An 18,335-nucleotide genomic window follows, 5' to 3' on the forward strand; every position below is an offset into this window, starting at 1 on the left:
TCAGAGTAGAGAATCTCCCCAAGTTTGCTTTGCATAGGAAGCAACAAGGAATTCCATTCTTAGCTTCGTGCTTTAGAGCAGGGACGTTGGTTTTGTGGAAGCTGTGTCACAGGATCTCTAATGCAGACAGCTAAGCAGGAATCCTTAGGTGGATTGGGTGCCCTTGGGCATTCTCACCTTGGCGTGGGGAGCTTAGAAACTGGCAGACAGACACTGCTCCCTGCCTCAGCTGCAGCTGGAGAGGGCTGGGGAGAGGTACCAAGCAGGAAGCCTGGACAGAGCCCAGGTGCCGGCCCCTGCCTGTGGGTTGGAGTGCTCAAATGTAGCTAGGGTGCGGCAGTGTCCACTTCCATTTCAGGAACCCTGGCTCCAGCCATGGCTTACCGGGCTGCTCTGCAGCTTTCCTCGCTGAGCTGTCAGAATCAGTTAGGCTGAGACAAACAGCCTGTGGCCTGATGCCGCATGATTATGTTTTATTTGACTGATTTTATTTTGACACAAAGGCTGCAGGAAAATGCCAGCATGCTGGAGCATGACGCTGATGGATGAAGCAGGGGATCCAGGAGTTAAGCTGTGCCCTGAGGCAGCTCCATGGGCCAGACTGGCAGGATGGATCCTGGCAGTGGCAGTGGGAATGGGGCTCTGGAAGACTGGTGGATCGGCTGGCCACCGTGGCTCCAGGGAGACATCTAGGAAGCAGGGGGGCTTCCATCTGGGGCTTATAGCTAAGCTAAGCAGTCTGGAAGTATGTGGCCTGCAGGGCTCCCTGGGGGACAGCTACTTTCAAAATTTGAGCGCCATGCACTTTGTGGGGCCATCTCTTCAACGGGAGGAGAGGGGCCTTGGAGCAGTGCTAACCTCGGGGTGGACTTGGAGAAGGACCCTGGGAAGCTCATGCTTCACCTCTCACCTCCTGAATCCTGACTAAAGAGGCTACTGGAGGCCTTTGTTCTGGCTAACCACACACCTTCCCTATCTTCAAAATGGGAAACACAACACAAGATCAGGGCCTCCCACCCCAACCCCCTTCACCACCCCTTGTGAAATCCGCATGCTTGCGAAGTCAGTTCTGCCATCACCCTGTTGTCCCTAAGCAAAAAAGCGTCAAACAGCCCAAGTGCTGATTGAGAGGTAAATGGAGAGAAAAGTTGTGGTATATTCATACAATGGAATAGGATTCAGCCATGGAAAACCAGGAAATGCTATCATTTGCCACAACAGGGATGGATCTTGAAATCATGATGCTAAGTACAACAAATCAGACAATCAGAAAAAGACAAAGGATCTCAACAAAACAAAACAAATGAAACCCCCAAATTTGGAGCAAGTGAACAGACTGGTGGTTACCTGAGGCTACAGGTTGGGGCGGAGGGCTGGAGGAAGGCGGATGAAGGTGCCAACTGCCCATCACGGAGGACATGAGCACCAGAGACATAATCTAGCTAGTGCTGCGGTGTGATAAATAGGAAAGCTGGTAAGTGAGTAATCCTGATAGTTCTCATCACATTTTTTTCCTTTTTTTAAAAATTGTATCTACCTGAGAAGATGGATGTTAGTTGAAACTGTTGCGGCAATCATTTCATAGTATTTGTAAATCAAACCATCATGTTGTATGTATTAAATCTATACAGTGATGTATATCAATTATTCCTCAGTAAAACTGGAAAAAAAACACACAGCAAAAATTTATTACTAATAAGGCAACAAGGAGACAAAAATGGAACAATAAAAAATACTCATTGGAAAGAAGAGACAGAGAAGGGCAAAAAAAGCAAAGAACAGATGGAGACAAAGAGAAAACAAACAATAAGCAAGATGGTAACTTTACATCAAATTATACCAATAACCACATTAGATGTAAATAGCCCAAACACCCCATTTAAAAGACAGATTATCTGACCAAACAAAAAAAAGAAGACAAACTGTAGGCAACCTCCAAGAAATCCACTTTAATTATAAAGATACAGACAGGTGAAAAGTAAAAGAATGAAAAAGTAAACCGTGTAACACAAACTGAAGGTAGCCACAGCGGCAATATTAATATAAATCAAAGTGAATTTGTGGAAGAGTATTACCAGGAACAAAGAAGTTCATTTAATAATAATAAAAGGAATTCATGAAGAGGGCATTATAATGCACTAGCTTCCAATCCTCCCATAGCTTCCCATAATGAGGAGAAGAAATCTGAACATTCCCACCCCAGCTCTGACCAGGCCGGCTTTCCTGCCCACATCTACTTCTCGGCCCTGCCTGGATGCTACTTCCTTGGATCCTGTCCCAGGTGCTCACTTGTCAGGCCTCTGCTCAAAGGTCACCAGCCCAGAGTCCTGGCCCCACACCATACAAAACAGTCCTGCGAACCCCAACTGGCCATAGGATTTTTTGGTATTTGCTCTTATGCCCCTTTTCTCCTGCAGAATGCAAGTTTCATGGGATAGTTATTTTGCATCTCTCATTCAGCATTGACAGCATTCCTGACACCTAATAGTTGCTCAATAAATACTTAATCAGTCACTGAGTGAATAAAAGGTCCATGTGGTTGCTACATGGCAGATAATAGAGAGACAGGGGAGCAGCTGGAAAGTAAGTAAGGCTAAGAGTGTGCAGGCCCGTGAGTGATGTGTTAACATTTTTTTTTTTTTTTTAATCTTCTAAGAGGTGGAAGAACCACAAAAGAGCTCTAACCAGGGATAGGAGCAAAGTTGTGCTGCAGAATGACCACTTTGGTGGCTGGCAAGAGTGGGTTGTGTCTCCCAGAAGCAGAGATTCCCCCCTGAGGGGCCACTGCATTTGGACCCCAGGAGCTGTCAGTGAGGCGAGGGCTTCCAGCAGGGCCTGAGGATTTTGAGAGGTGAAAGGTGGAGAGTGAATTGGGAGGGTGTGCATGTGCAGGGGGATAAACTGAGCTCTCATGGGTCTGAGAGATGGTTCCTTTGATAGGAGTGGGGAGTTGCTCCAATCAGGGACAAACTTCAAATAAAACCACATCAGAACTTCCACAGGAATTGCCTAAAAGTGGAGTGGCTCCCACTGGGGCTGGGGAAGGGGCCCAAAGCTAAGTACTGCCCCATGATCCATGGGACTCCACAGTCGCCTCTGCTTGCAGCCCCCATCCTGGGGCTGGGCACTCCTGATGTAGAAGGAGAGGGGGTTAGAACACCTGGTGTCCTTACCATGCTGACAGGTGTATGGTGCAGGCTGCTGTCTGCTAACAGACCAGCCTCCCACCACCCTTCACCACCTTGGCAACAGAGGTTTTCTGTGGAGGCCACGAGGTGTACCCGTGGGAGGCTGGACCTTTCATTCTCCACCCTCCCCCACCCTGTGGCACCACTGTTGTTATAAATACACCCTGTGGAGGTAATTAAGCCAGGGAACAGCAGTGGCTCCAGAGCCTGCTGGCTCCAGGCTATTGTGTCAGCAATACACCTCTGAGAAACACATAAAAAGACAGACGACTCAGGAGGTACCACAGCGCACACTGAAAAGGAGAGAAAAGATTGTAAGGAAAAACACAGCAACAAGCACAATTCATAAGCCCACATTATGAGTATTCCCAGGAGAAGGAAGAGGCTCCAGTAAGGCACCCCAATCCCTGGAGCACACAATATAGTTTTTATAAACTGCCATGACTCCCTTCTCTCTCTCTCTCTCTTTTTTTTTTTTTTTTTTACCATTTCACCTCTATAATACACTTTTTTTCTTAAGGAAATTAAACACAAAACACCTATTGTATATTTAATTTAAAGAGGAGAAAAAAAAATCCCAGAAACCCACTCAACGTTGAAATGTCATTAAGGAGGGTGATGCAAAGCTGAAAGGTCAGGAAATTGAGTCTCTAAGCAGCCACCAGCTCCTGACGCACCAAGCACCGCATCAGGGCACAGCGCTGGGCCCCGCGGAGAGATTCATTTGGTCTTAAGATGCAGGGCGTCCAGCCCTAGGGTAGGGGTGGAGCACTTCCACAGCAGCGGGCAAGCCGAGGTTACCCCCAGGCAGAAAATCTCTGTTGCACAGGCAACACGGCTACCTTGGGTGTGGGGCTGCCGCCAAGCCTCCACCACAAAGCAGTGGAAGGAGCCTGCACAGAACAGCCTGTGATTTGCAGCTCTGGAATGCTGGTTCCAGCTTCTTCTTCAGTACCCTCCCATCTCTGCTAGTCTGGAATATTGCTGTCCTTCCAGGCCCAGCAAAGACCCTGGGCTCCATGAAGTCATCTCCAAGCTCCAGCTTTTCTTCCTCTGGGCCCTTTCTGCACCCCGTGGACTTGTGGCTGGAAGTCTGAGTTCAGGGTGACATTCTGCAATATTGGACTGATTACAAAGCTCTTCACGTTTCCTTGTCTGTAGGTGAACTAGCCGTGTGGATTAAGTGAGATTGTGCCTAGGAAACACTGGCCTATTGCCTATTAATTGCAGCCAGTTAAATCTGCCTGAGCTCCTACTTGGTTCCCACATTTTGTAGGCCCTAGGGGGCCAGACGAGGGCTCCATCTTGAGGGACTCACAGCCTCTTGAGGAGGCTGGTCATTCCTTGCTTTTCTTCTATGCCATAGTCACCTCTGTTCCTTATACTGTATTTGCCTCTCCCTCTCTTTCCAGAAGGGTTGAATTTCTCGCCCCCATTTGTAGGCCCCAAAACTGAAGTCCCTGAGAGATGAACTAGCTTGCAGAAGTTCCTGAAGCAAGGGGCAGGTGGAGCTGGGACACCTCAGGCCCCTCTGTCTTAAGAACTCAGCCTCTCATTGATTCCCAGATTTTGAAGATTAAGAATTTGGATCTGTGCAATCAGGTGGTGAAGGACCACTGATGAGTGTACTCTCAGAACTGAAATTAGAGTCTATAATTCTACTTTGTTCCTAGGGGTCACTAATATGTTTTTATAGCAAAGGAAAAATTTGGTTTTCATGAATAAAATCTTTATTAAACTTTTCTACGTGTCCTGCCTTATATGTACTGTGTTAGGTTAATGTGCACAGTTGTTTGGCTCATCTTACAACTGTGAAGAGGAAGTGACTGATCCAAGCTCACACTGGGTGTTGGCTGTGGTGTTGCTGTCACTCCCTGCCTCCTGCCAGGCTCTGAGGGCATCAAGCTTAGGGGCGGATGTGGCTTCTTCCAAGGAGGGCCATACCCTCCAGGCTGCTCTTTATCCTTCACTAGCACTGCTGGGAAAACCTGGCTCAGAATTAGCTAGACAGCTTGTTAAACCTGCAGACTCTGAACCCAGCCCAGGGGTTTCTGCATCAGGCCTCATGGAGGTCAGGAATCCCACACTTAACCAGCCCTCCAGTGATCCAGAGAACCCCCAGAAACACCAGTGTTCTCCAGGGAAAGTGACCTTGTGCTGGTGTCTCTCATTCACCACCACCTTCCTCAAAGACCTTCACTCAGTCACTCAACAACTATTACTTAACACTCTGTGGGCATAGTAGTCGTAGAAAGAACACTAGTTTTCACCCCTAGTGATCTCCAGAGGTCATTCCACAGATTTGGTTGGGTGAAATGGTAGTGTTTGTTTGGTTATTGAAAGTATGTTCCAGGTCCAGGCCTTGGCTGGGTGGGTGCCAATGGACACTGAGAAGTGTACTGAAAGCAGGAGGGTCCTTGTCCACAAGGAGCACACACTCTCTCAGGAAGCTACCTGTGTTTAAGAAACCACAAGATAAGGATGCCTGGGTGTCTCAGTCAGTTAAGCTTCTACCTTTGGCTTGGGTTGTGATCCCGGGGTCTTGGGATTGAGCCCCATGTCAGGCCCACTGCTTGGTGGGAGGTTTGCTTCTCCCTCTCCCTCTACATATTGCTCTCCCTGCTTGTGCTCTCTCGCTCTCTCTCTGTTTAATAAATAAGTAAAAATCTTGAAAGAAAGAAAGAAAGAAAGAAAGAAACTATAAGAGCAGAGAAGCCATGCTTCCACAGGGAGCTTCAGGGACAGAATGGAGTGAGAACCTCTGGCAGGAGTGAGGGAGGCCTCACAAGAAAAATAACTCTTCATTAGTTTTTCATTTATGAAGTGATTGATCTGTACATTATTTTTTCTCAAAGAATTCTAGGTGATTTTTGGAAAGCACATGTAATTTAAAATGTAAGTTAAATAAGAGCAAGGCAGATAAATAGAAAAAAAGAATAATATATAATATAATATAATTAATATAATATAATATAATATAATATAATATAATAGTAAGTCCAGGCCCATTGAGCATAAAGGAGTAAAGTTAGGATGGGTGTGTGGGTGTGTGGGTGTGTGTGTGTGGGAGGAGTGGGGATGGGGGAGGGTATCTTGTCTGAGCAGACTCTTTTGGTGCTTCATCTTGTGATTCCTACCTACTTGGCTTTAAGTCCATTGCAGAGTGAATATTCCAGACAACTTCCAGCTCCGAGCAGAACTTGGTTACTCAGTTTTAGGAGAGCCACCCATGTTCCTTAGATACTAATGACCACAGAGGGGACAATGAAAAAGTGACTCAGGGAGAGGGCTAGTGAGGAAAAAGGTGACCATGCTCCAGTTTGTCCTAAGTCTCCTGCTTCCTCAACAAGATCCTTTGGCTACCTCTTTGGCCAGGCAAAGCTCTCTATGCTGTTTGTTTCAACTTACCAGTAATTGTCCAGGAGCCTGGCCCTCAGTCTCCTTTTCACGAGGATAACTGTTTAATTCCACAAATCTCCATAAGACAGGTTGTTCAGCAAGCATTGCCTCAGAGTTCTAGACCGTGCAGTTGGTGTGCCTCCATTTACAGGGTCACCCCAAGGTGTTTTGGAAGCTCAGGTCCCGCTGGACAGGGTTTCCAATCTGCCTTGATTTTTTTTTTTAATTTATTTGACAGACAGAGATCACAGGTAGACAGAGAGGCAGGCAGAGAGAGAGGAAGGGAAGCAGGCTCCCTGCTGAGCAGAGAGCCCGATGCGGGACTCGATCCCAGAACCCTGGGATCTTGACCCAAGCCGAAAGCTGAGGCTTTAACCCACTGAGCCACCCAGGCGCCCCTGCCTTGATTTATGGTCATCTTCCAACAGAAGATTAAATTATATTCTCCACATCCACATTAATCACAGGGTTTTCTTGGCACATAGGTATCAAAGCAGGGATGCCGGGCCCCATGAATCAGGAAACAGAACTGAAAAATAAGCACAGGGAGGAGCAAAAGAAATCTGATTCTGATGGGAATAAGTTAGGTTACAGCCTTAAAAATCACTTAAAATAGTGCAGAAATGCTAACGGTGAAAAAGCTTGTTGGATTTTTAAAAATTTTATTAAGATCACCTTTTAAAGCAGTTTTAGGTTTACAGTGAAATTGAGGAGAAGACACAGCAAGTTTCCATATACTCCTACTCCCACACATGCAAAGTCTTTGCCAATATCAATATCTTGAACCAGAGGGGTACATTTTTACCCCTGATGAACCTACATTGATACATCTATCACCCAAAGTCCTAGTTCACATTATGATTCACTCTTGATGGTATCCATTCGATAGGTTTGGACACCCTTGTAATGATATATCCCCATCATTATGGTATCACACCAAGGATTTTCAGTACCGTGAAAATCTTCTGTGTTCCACCTATTCATCTCTCCTCCACACCCCAAATGTTAGCAACCTCTGATGTTTTTTCCCTGTCTCCATAATTTTGCCTTTCCCAGAATGTTATATAGTTATAAATCACACACTATGTATCTTTTCAGATTGGCCCTTTTCACTTAGTAATATTCATTTAAGTTTTCTCCATGTCTTTCATGGCTCTATACCTCATTTCTTTTTAGCACCAAATAATATTCCCTTGTCTGGTTGTATGACAGTTTATATGTGCATTTACCTTCTGAAGGAAGATGCCTTGGTTTCTTACAAGTTTTGGCAATTACGAGCGAAGTTCTGGATATTTTTAAAATTATAGAGTCACAGAATCAGTTTCATGATGTAGTAGGGATTCACTGGTTATTATTTTTTTTTTTTTAGGATTTTATTTATTTATTTGACAAAGTGAGAGCACAAGTAGGCAGAGTTGCAGGCAGAGGGAGATGGAGAAGCAGACTCCCCACAGAACAGGGAGCCGGATGTGGGACTCAATCCTACTGGGATCATGACCTGAGCTGAAGGCAGCCATAACCGACTGAGCCACCCAGGCATCTCTTCACTGGTCATTTTGTAGAGTGGTGCAAGGGCTATGGTAAAATACATCAAGCCTAATTCAGGCAGACTGGAGTGGGGAAGTGAGGAGGGCCTGGCATACAATGAGGTGTCATCATCCTACCCCATCAAGATTTATTCATGTTCTCACATGGGCCCCAGACTCTGTAGCATATACCAAGGCACAGAGTCACCTTCAACTCCAACAGCCAGAATTTACTGTGCAGGGGTGGTTTTGCAAGGAAATAAGAATGTGTTTTCTTTCCATGAGATCAGTGTTCAGGCCAGGATTTCTTGTGAATCTAGATATTATAGACAAACTTGTGGTCAGAATGATATGTTTACATTTAATATATTTTTTCTTAAAAAAAAAAAAGACAAAACCACAGAAGATTAATAAAAGAGCATGTTTTAAGTCAGCTCCTTGTATTTTTTTAGAATGATTTAATTTTAATAAAATCTCAAATTAAATGACATTTTCATGTAGGCCTCTAGGTTCTCTCTTCATCTCCAAGTCTAAGCAAAGGCCCTGACTGAAAGAAAGGTACTCTTGTATCCAGTCCCTCTCTGGCCTTGTCTTTGTGAATGGGTAGAGAACTAAGGACTCCAAGAGATATGCTCCAGCACAAAAACCAGAACTGTTAAAGTTAGAAAAAAAAAAAAAACAAACCTCAGAAAATGAGTTAAATTATATTATAGAGGATGCAAGCCACTAAGATAAAATTCTTTCCCCAAGTAGAGGTCTCCTGACTCCAATCAAAGTACTCTCCGTTACCCTGGGGCCTGTTCTGTGGCAATGCCAAGGTGGGGTAGCCATTTTGTTTAGTCAAATTCTCCTGTGAAGGGCAGCTTAGCTGGGTCTGGAGTGAGAGGCAAACTGAAGTGGGCTTCAGCCAGAATTAGTTTCACTGAGTGACAGTTCTCAATGCAGAGGGGGTGGTGGGCTCTGTGAGATCATAGCTTTGTTCAGACTTTGGTCTGTTGAGTCAAAGGATCAATACTAAGCTTATCGGGTCACCTTTGGAAAACCCTTCAGCAGAAAACAAGCCTAGTGATAGCAGACACTTCTGATCCTGAGGGGTCCCCCTTTTGATTATACATCCCCCACCTCAGAATGAATAAAAACAACCTCTTCCTCACTTGGCTAAACCTTCCTCCAGCAATTCCTGGGGAAAGGAGAACTTTTGTCACATGCAATGTAAGAGATGGGACACTAGACTGTCAATGAGAACTGTTTTAAGCATGAAATGGTCTCTATCTCTAGCCTTCATTTACAAATATTATCCGATATTTTTCTGCCAAAACAAAGATCACTGTTGTTCGGGACTTGAGTATCTTGAAGGGTGTCTCTATACTCCCAACAAAGCTGAGATTGATGTTGGATCACTTGGTTAATAAACCATAAACCCATCAGCATTTAACATAGTTGGACACTGAAGATCACAGAAAAGATGAACCTCTCTGGAGGCAACACCGGATGGCCATGGCCCAAGCTTCGCCCAGCTTACATCATACATACCATCCTTTGTGGCCAGCCAACCATCCTTGGCCTCCCCGACGGTGTTTGTGCCAGAGATCATTATGACTTTATTACAGCCCCTTTCAGCAAGTCATGAATTTTTACAGCCAAATTACAAGTCTGTTTACAGTTAAGTGGCAGCAAGTACTTTTAAAGCAAGTACTGTAGATATTTTTATGACTGAGTTTGCACTGTCAGAAACACACAAAATATATAGGCAGGACCCATAATGCCAGTGAGACTTTTAGGGTTCAGCTAAATAGGATAAATAAGGGGGCTTTGTATTTGTCTGATGGAGGAAACTCTGCATCAGACCAAGACTTGGATTCCATTGCAAAACCATGAGGTCTTTGTATATACCTATAATGGATTAATCCTATAGTTTGGGGGATATAATTTGCTTGGATAACAATACTAAAATTAGAATAATTACCTTGCAATTAAAAGAATTATTTGCTATTGCATGATGTTCTACTTATATGAGATATATAGAATAGTCCAATTCAGAGACAGAAAGTAGGATGATAGTAGCCAGGGGTTGGAGAAAGGGTAAAAGGGGAGTTACTGTTTAAGGAGTACAGAGTTCAAGTTTGGGAGGATAACAATTCTGGATATGGATGGTGGTGATGGTTACACAATGAGAATGCACTAAACTATCCACTTAAAAATGGTAGTTTTTTTAAATATTAAAATTTTATATTCATTCCTCATTTAAAAATTTATTTTATTTTTTAAAGTGTTCCAAGATTCATTATTTATGGTAGGTATTATGTTATGTATATTGTGCCACAATACAAAAAGTTTTGGAAGCTGAAGACATACACTCTTGTCTTCAGGTAGAGATTTGGGGTTTATGAATACCTTTCTTGAAGCACATATTTAACTTCATCTTCTACTCTTTGGTAATAACAATGTCTAGGGTTAATATAAGATGATTAAAACATTTTAGCTTTATCACTTCAGCCAGTAGATTATGGTGTTTTTATTTTACTTTCCAGCTTTTCATCATCTCGATTACTAAACAAAGATATTAATAACTGTATCTAAACTTGAACTTAAAAATTTTAAATTTATATGTTTTAAAATTTATAATTAAACAAATGTAATTAAAGTAGAGCCAGGCAATATTAAATGACTGATGAAGATATCATCACTTTAAAAAAAGGAGATAAAGGTAGACTCATTGGATTGAAGCATGTATGATTTTATTTAACATTTTTTTCAGTAAGTCTAATCCAAAAAGCAAAGGTTAAAGACAAAAATATACATAGTTAGAAGAACTAAATATCTTAACCATAAATATAAACAATTTAAAATGTAAAAGATCATGTAATATGAATTATCTTGGACACTAATTTGAAAAATATCAAATCATTAAAATTAAAATTTTAAGCATATACATATTACATATTATGATATATTATATGCAGTATATATGCTGTACTCCTCCCCCAAATGTTGAAAACTAAACAGAAATAACATATATGAAAAAACTGAGGACATTAAAAAGATGAGAACCTTTCTTTATGGTAACTCTCACAATGATAACTGTATAAATCTCCAATAAACTTGAGATTGACAGGTATTCCCCTCATTGACACCTCCATTTGAATGATTCATTGCCATTCTGACTGTAACATCCCCCAGAATGAACTCTTTATTTCAACCCTGCAAACCTATTCATCTGTAAGTCTCCAAATCTTTTCAATGAGACACTTACACCCATTTGTGGGAGGCCAAATAAGGGCCTTCCAAAGAAGTCCACATCCTTACCCCTGGAATATGAGAACATGTCACTGGACATGGCAGAAGGGAGCTTGCAGATATTTCCCCAGCATGTGAGAAAAGACAATATGAAGTAGAAGAGAGTAATAATACATGCAGAAAAGAGGGAGAAGTGAATAGGTTTAAATGAAGGGTGAAGAACAAGAGAGAGAGGCAAGAAGAAAAACAAGGAGAAGGGAGTGGTAGAACATCTGGACTAAACTTCTAGTTATATAACCTGATGCATTCTCATTTGGCTTATGAAAGTTTGAAATGGACTTCTCTTAAAGAACTCTAAAAACACAGAGTCAAGAACAAAACTGGTGCTTGGGTGTCATAGACTAGTTGGAGATATTAATGCAAGTGACAATTAAACAATACTCAGGTAAGAACTGTTATCTTTTGCATATAGCAGTCCAGAGTCAGATAAACTACCATATATTTCATCTTAGGACTTACCTAGATATTTAAATATGGTGGTTTGTTGCCTACTTTTCTGGTTTTCAGCAAGAAAGAGATATGTTTCAGTCTAAGTTTGCTCATCTGAAAGCAAAGATAGGACTTTAATTTTCTTAAATGGGTCCTTTTTGCCCATGAATTGCTATTTATGAACAGCTATACAATTTCTAAATAAAATAATAAAAATTCCTACTGTGCACCAAAAACAAAGCTCTTACCTCTCAGTTGTTTTGGTTAAAAATAAATCACACTGCTTGTAGGATATTAGCAGTTGTCTAGATCTGAATTTCTCCACACATGATTGAGGGGAATAAAAAAGGGCAGAGATAAGTTTTAGATCTGTATCAGTTAGAATATTTTTCTGGCTTTATTGAGATATAATTGACATATAACACTGTGTAAATTTAAGATGTACAACATGTTGATTTGATCCAGACATATATTGCAAAATGATTACCACAATAAGGTTAGCTAACACACTCATCACCTAATGTAATTACAACTTTTTTTTCATATACCTGTTGGCCATCTATATGTCTTCTTTGGGAAAATGTCTATTTAAGTCTTTTGCTCATTTTTATTTTTTAATTTTTTTTCATTTATTTATTTTCAGCATAACAGTATCATTATTTTTTCACCACACCCAGTGCTCCATGCAATCCGTGCCCTCTATAATACCCACCACCTGTTTTGCTCATTTTTAAAATCAGGTTGTTTGTGTTTTTATGGTTGAGTTGTAGAGGTTCTTCATATAATCTGGATATTAATCCTTTATCAGAATGTCATTTGCAAATACTTTCTTCCATAACATGGGTTATTTTTTCACTCTATTGGCAGTGTCCTTTGGTGCACAAGTTTTTAATTTTGATTAAATCCAGTTTATATATTTCTTTTTCTTTTGTGGCCTATAATTTTGATGTCATACCCAAGAAATTATTGCCGTCTTCCATGCTGTGGACTTTTTCTCCTATATTTACTTTTAACAGTTTTTTTTTTTCAAAAAACATTATTTTTAAGATTTTATCTATTTATTTGACAGAGCAGAGCAGAGAGCCTGATGCGGGGCTCGAACCCCAGGACCCTGAGATCATGACCTGAGCTAAAGGCAGAGGCTTTAACCCACTGAGCCAACCAGGTGCCCCTCTTTTAACAGTTTTATATTTATATAGGGCTATATTTATATAGCCCTTATACTTAGGTTTCTGCATAATTTGTCCTTAAGGTGACCAATAAGTAGGGCATTAGTTCTGGAAAGGATTAAAAATTAATGAGACATGGTGGATCAGATTGATGAAAATGAACATTTTTGGAAGACTTCTATGGAATGCTTGCTACTCAATCCTTTCATTTTCAAGCTTTTTTATCATTTAGTTTTGTTTTCAGAAAGGTCTCAGATCATGTCCATTTCAAACCCATTCAGCCAACCCATCTAAGCATTACTCTATGAAGTGCTGCGGTTATTCTGCAAAGAGGACAGGAAATTGATCAAATTCTCACTACCAGTATCCTCCACATGCTTGAAGGGAGAATATGTTTGCTGAGAGAATGAACTTTAAGATATGCTTTCTGAATGAGAGAGTTGGAGTTGCATGGAGCCTGGCAATGAGTGGCTTTGAATGGAAACAAACAAACAAACAAACAAACTCCACCAGGAGGATGACGTTTCTTGGCTCTTGCGGGAACAAAAAGCTGGTTGATCAATACATGAGTCCAAAGCATCTTGAGAGTATGGATTACATCTTGTATGAAATACAGAAATTAAAGAAATTAGTTAAATGTAACTATCTGAATCTTTGTGTCATTAATGCTTATCTGAGTATATGTGTCATTTTTGCTTCACTGAGTACATTTCTCTAAATTTCTTTTTTATTTCTTTGCTTTCTTCAAACTTAGATTCCACAAATGGAAAAAATCCTGTCTTACATTGCTCACATATGATAACCCACAGGTATCAGCTACATTGGAAATATTAGGTCAGATTATTTCAGGGAAGATCCTGGTTCCTGGCCTGGAATTACAGAATAGAAATTTTGGGAAATAGTGTTCAAGAATCTAAGATAATTCTGATGTTGTGTTCAGTTTGAGAATCAGGGTCCTCACTATACCAGGACATCCATCTCTCATCTGATTTGGTTAAAGGCAAGTCACATTGCCTGTAGGATAGCAGATACCTAGATCTGAATTTCTCCACACATCTTCCAAAAACATGCAGGTTAAAAAGGAATATAAATAAAATCATTCAGAACCCACACTTAATAGTATACCAAGAGAGTGAGATTACTACAGATTTCAGTTTGTGTGTAAGAGGGAAAAAAGCACCCAAACTAGAAGAGTTGGCTCTGGAGCCAATACTGGCATCGAGCCTTAGGTGAATGCTGCACAGGCAAAAAGGGGAGAGCACTGATGGCTAGTGTTGGTGACTCTGTTAGTTTCCTAGGGTGTCTGTAACAAATTACCACAATCTAGGTGGCTCAAAGCAACATAAATTTGTTCTCTCACAGTTCTAGAGGCTAGAAGTCTAAAACAAACTGATTTAATTCCTTCTGGAGACTCTAAGAAAGAATCTGTTCAATGTCTTTCTCTCCTGTTCTGGTATTTGCCAGCAGTTCCTGGCATTCCATGGCTAGTAACCTCACCACTCTAATCCCTGGCTCTATGGTCACATGGTTGGCCGTTTTTTCCATGTGTTCTTATGAGCTGCTTCTTTCTGTGTGTGTCTGTGTCTCTCCTCCAAATCTCCTTCTCATAAGGACACCAGGCCATTTAATTTAGGGCCCACTCTAATCCAACGTAACTCCATCTTAATTAGATTAAATCTGCAAAGACCCTATTTTTAAATATGGCCCCACTGATGGGATCTGGATGGACATGAATTCAGAGGAGACACTATTCAACCAGATACAGTCTTACATGGATACAGAACAACACTCAGAAAGGGGGGGGGGCACCCTGAGTGAGGAAATATTGAAACCAGGTCTGAGATCTGTAAGTGAGTCTACTTGTGTTTGAAGAAATTAAGGAAGGAAGATGGTGTGAGAACAGTAGGGGGCAGACATGGCCACCTTAGAAAAGCCCCACTTCCAGGAGAAAATGGGCAATTTGGGAGCCGAAGGAGGCTTTAGAGGTTTAGTAGTAAAGGTGAAAACTAAAGGCATTACAGAAATAAAAGTGAACCACCATGTCAGCAGTCAGAGGAACCCCTCTTGCAACCTCCAAAATGTCAGCAATCGAAGAAACTGCACTTTGCACCATCACCCTAAGAGGGGCCTCTCAAAGTAAGGAACCTAACAAGCCATTCCTGTCTGCACAGAGTCTAATACTGGTGATAGGAAACCAAAACATTTTAAAACTAATAGAAAATGACAGGCAACATCTGAACACAGTTACTGTAAAAAGTAAACCTAAAAAGAAATAGAACATTTCAGCTCATGAGGAAGCCTTTTTTGCTCCAAAATAAAATCACAAAGCTGAAGGAAATGGTTAATACCCCAACCTGAATTAAACATCTGTAAATGGGCATTTGTAGGTATGAAGAACTCCTTGAAACTGAAATTTAAAAACTCAGAACAAAAAGGAATAAAAATCAGGACAATGTGAAATGCAAAGAAATCAAGCTCAGGAAAGAAACTTATGAAAAGAATAATATCAACTCCAAAAAAAAAAAAAAAAAACTTTTTTCAAGGCACCCCAGGGAAAATAGATTTGACTAAAAATATAATAAGGGGCATTAAACAGAGGAAGGGAAAATAGCCAAGGGAATGAAAACACAATTTAAAAAAGCAAGTAAAAAGAATCAGAAACATGTGACAAATAAAGAAGACCAGTAAAGAAGAGTTAGCATTACCTAGTTGAAGTCCCAGGGGAGGTAAAAACAAAAACAAAATAAAAACAATAACAGTGAATAAGAACTAAAAAGAAAATTCTAATTCAAGGAAACTTTCTTGAAAAAAAATAAAGGCCTGAATCCATAGGTTGGAAGAGCCTACCATATGTCTAAGAAATTATGGAACAGTCAACTCTGAGACATATACCAATGAAAATGTTATACTGTAAAAGTAAATTTAAAAGTCCTCTGGGCCTTAAGTCAAGTTAAGAAATTAGGTTTTACATCAAACTCCTCAATAATAAACAAAATCTTAGTGGAGAACAATTTCAAGAAATTCAAGAAAGTGATCCAAGCATTATACCCAGCCAAGCTATCCTTCACCAGCTTTGAATATGTACAACTCATGCCCTCCTGGACTCCAAGCCTTTCCTGAGGGCTGCCCAAAGAGAGAAGCTTCCTTTAAATCAGAGGGGCCTGGGGAAACTTTGGCAGAAGGACTAGCAGTGAGCCTTGGATATGTTAATTGTAGATCTAAGTCTAAATGTGAGACAAGGAAAGAAAAATAGCATAATTTTTATTATTCTGACAAAGTATAATGACATATCTAAAAAACTGGAAGGAGGAAAACGGGAGAGAATAAAAGAAGCACATGGATTGCTGCCTAAGAAATAGGTGGGAGTCAAATTTAAAAGCTGCTATATAATTTAGAGTTGACAGACCAAGTAACAAAATACCCCCAGAGACAGAACTATGCCTTCAAGCTTCAGTGGTCTCTTACAGACTCAAGATGGTTCTCTTTCTTCCATCATGGAGGTGCTGGTGCCAGGAGCTATGGACTTACCTGGCTGTTTCTTTATTCTTATTATAGGACAAGCTTGAGATCTGGGTAGAAAACTAGAAGTAAGGATCTATTCCTCAGGAGAAATATCTGTCCTGAGTATGAGTGTGGGGCAGGAGTGGAGGTTGGAGTACGTGAGGGTACACATGTATGTATAGGCTTGTGAGGGTGGGGGCTTGCTTTCTGACTCATGATCACAAGTTTCCTGGCTCATACAGTTCTCATGAACACAATTATGATTAAACACTGTCTCAGCTCAGAAGTGCAGTGTCTGCATCCCAACTTAGCCTACCCTACTATCGTGTTATACGTTGCATTCCCAGACACAAATCAACCTCACCATAAGGGGTGGTGCCTAATCTAGCTTGTACCTCCCTGGGCTCTGAATTCCTCATTCTAATTGTTAGAGTCCATGAAGAACAGGTGTAATAATAATAGTTTAATAGAGCCAACACTTATTAAGCGATCATTCTCTGTCAGGCATTATGCTCATAAAGCAGTGCCTAAATGTAGTGAACATGTAGCTCTTACTATTTTTATATGTGTTGCCTCATCTAATGCTCACAAAAGACCCTATGAAGTAGGTGTTATTGCTTTTCCCATTTCACAGCTGAAAAAACTGAAACTGAGATGAAGTCTGCATTATATTGCCCAATGGCACATGGCCAGTAGGTCGCATAGAGAACTGGAATCCAGATTTGATTCTCATCACAGCCCAGTCACTTCACCACGATGTCATTTATGGATGGGATCTCTGACTCCGAAGTGTGTAGGGATAAGGAGAGCGTGTTGACAATACATGAGACACACTGCCTTTTACAGCTATAATCTAAGATAAAAGTCTGACATCATCCTCACCAAAACTGAAATAGTAAAAGAGAAGTTTGTTAATTACTTATCTTATGAGAGAGGGGTGATCTTTACATTTTCATTCCTAACTCCAGTAAATAGAGAACTAGTTCCATTACTTTATATTTTCAAAATGTCCAAAAGTAACTACTCTATTTTTAAAACTACATATTTGTATAAATCAGTAAGAAAAAAACTCACACTCAACCAACTAGGAAAATGGGAAAGGCATCACCATGAAAGTCACTTCTTTCAAGATATGTCTCCAAAGGCAAAGGAAACAAAAGTGAAAATAAACTTTTGGGACTTCATCAAAATCAAAAGCTTCTGCACAGCAAAGGAAACAGTCATAAAAACAAAGAGGCAACCCATGGAATGGGAGAAGATATTTGCAAATGACAGTACAGACAAAAGGTTGATATCCAGGATCTATAATGAACTCCTCAAACTCAACACACACAAAACAGACAAGCATATCAAAAAATGGGCAGAAGATATGAACAGAGACTTCGCCAATGAAGACATACAAATGGCTATCAGATACATTAAAAAAATGTTCATCATCACTAGCCATCAGGAAGATTCAAATTAAAACCACATTGAGATATCACCTTACACCAGTTAGAATGGCCAAAATTAACAAAACAGGAAACAACATGTGTTGGAGGGCATGTGGAGAAAGGGGAACCCTCTTACACTGTTAGTGGGAATGCAAGTTGGTGCAGCCTCTTTGGAGAACAGTGTGGAGATTCCTCAAGAAATTAAAAATAGAACTTCCCTATGACCCTGTATTGCACTCCTGGTATTTACCCCAAAGATACAGATGTCGTGAAAAGAAGGGCCATCTGTACCCCAATGTTTATAGCAGCAATGGCCATGGTGGAAACCATGGAAACTGTGGAAAGAACCAAGATGCCCTTCAATGGATGAATGAATAAGGAAGATGTGTTCCA

This window comes from Mustela lutreola, chromosome 4, assembly GCF_030435805.1.
Source record: "Mustela lutreola isolate mMusLut2 chromosome 4, mMusLut2.pri, whole genome shotgun sequence".
Lineage (NCBI taxonomy): Eukaryota > Metazoa > Chordata > Mammalia > Carnivora > Mustelidae > Mustela > Mustela lutreola.